The sequence below is a fragment of the Stegastes partitus genome, unplaced genomic scaffold (genome assembly GCF_000690725.1).
Source record: "Stegastes partitus isolate 25-593 unplaced genomic scaffold, Stegastes_partitus-1.0.2 Scaffold3015, whole genome shotgun sequence".
NCBI classification, from domain to species: domain Eukaryota; kingdom Metazoa; phylum Chordata; class Actinopteri; family Pomacentridae; genus Stegastes; species Stegastes partitus.
Genome location: NW_007580746.1, coordinates 5,839 through 6,495, shown reverse-complemented (window position 1 = coordinate 6,495; position 657 = coordinate 5,839). Strand labels below are relative to the sequence as shown.

The 657-nt window shown below is 46.4% G+C and overlaps 1 non-coding gene across 1 annotated transcript; it reads right to left on the bottom strand.

Moving 5' to 3' along the window:
- Positions 1–347: 347 nt before the first annotated feature.
- On the bottom strand, positions 348–430 carry trnal-cag (transfer RNA leucine (anticodon CAG)). Its single transcript has one exon. It is a non-coding gene; the product is annotated as a tRNA-Leu (tRNA).
- Between the last annotated feature and the right edge of the window lie 227 nt (positions 431–657).

Sequence of the window (657 nt, the reverse complement as noted above, 5' to 3'; positions counted from 1 at the left end):
GTTTGGAGAGGCTCCGAACCACCACAGATGAGAACAGGTGGTGGTTTCAGAGCCTCTGAGAACAGGTCAATGTTGTCAGCAGCATTCAAACCTGCAAGGGAAGACCTCATTGGATTTCTAGTTCTAGTTCTCCTGAGGCACACTCGTCCTCAGCCACTTGGGCCTGTCGTCAACTGCTACTGGATGTTGAGGTTGGTTGGTGGCAGAGGTTACCACGGCAGGTCAAAACACGCCTACGACCTTTGATCTCTACGTCTTACCCATTGATTCCTGGTCCTTGGAAACTTGACCTCAGCGTGTTGCGTCCGACCTGCTTTCTGTGTTGTCAATATTGTCTAAATATCTGTTGTCAGAAGTGGGATTTGAACCCACGCCTCCATGGGAGACTGCGACCTGAACACAGCACCTTAGACCGCTCGGCCATCCTGACTTCCAAGGGACAGCTTCATTCTAAACTTTTTGATAGAGCTAGAGATCAGAAATGACATTTTTCAAGACATTTCGTTATCAACAAGTAATCCGAACAAGATCCTATTACTCTGAAAAGGGGCCGACTGATTTTTATGACTGAGTGACTTTACTCACTTTGGGCGCCTTCCACTATCCTCACTACCATTGTATATATTTTGCTGAAAAACATTTAGAATTTCCCAGTAC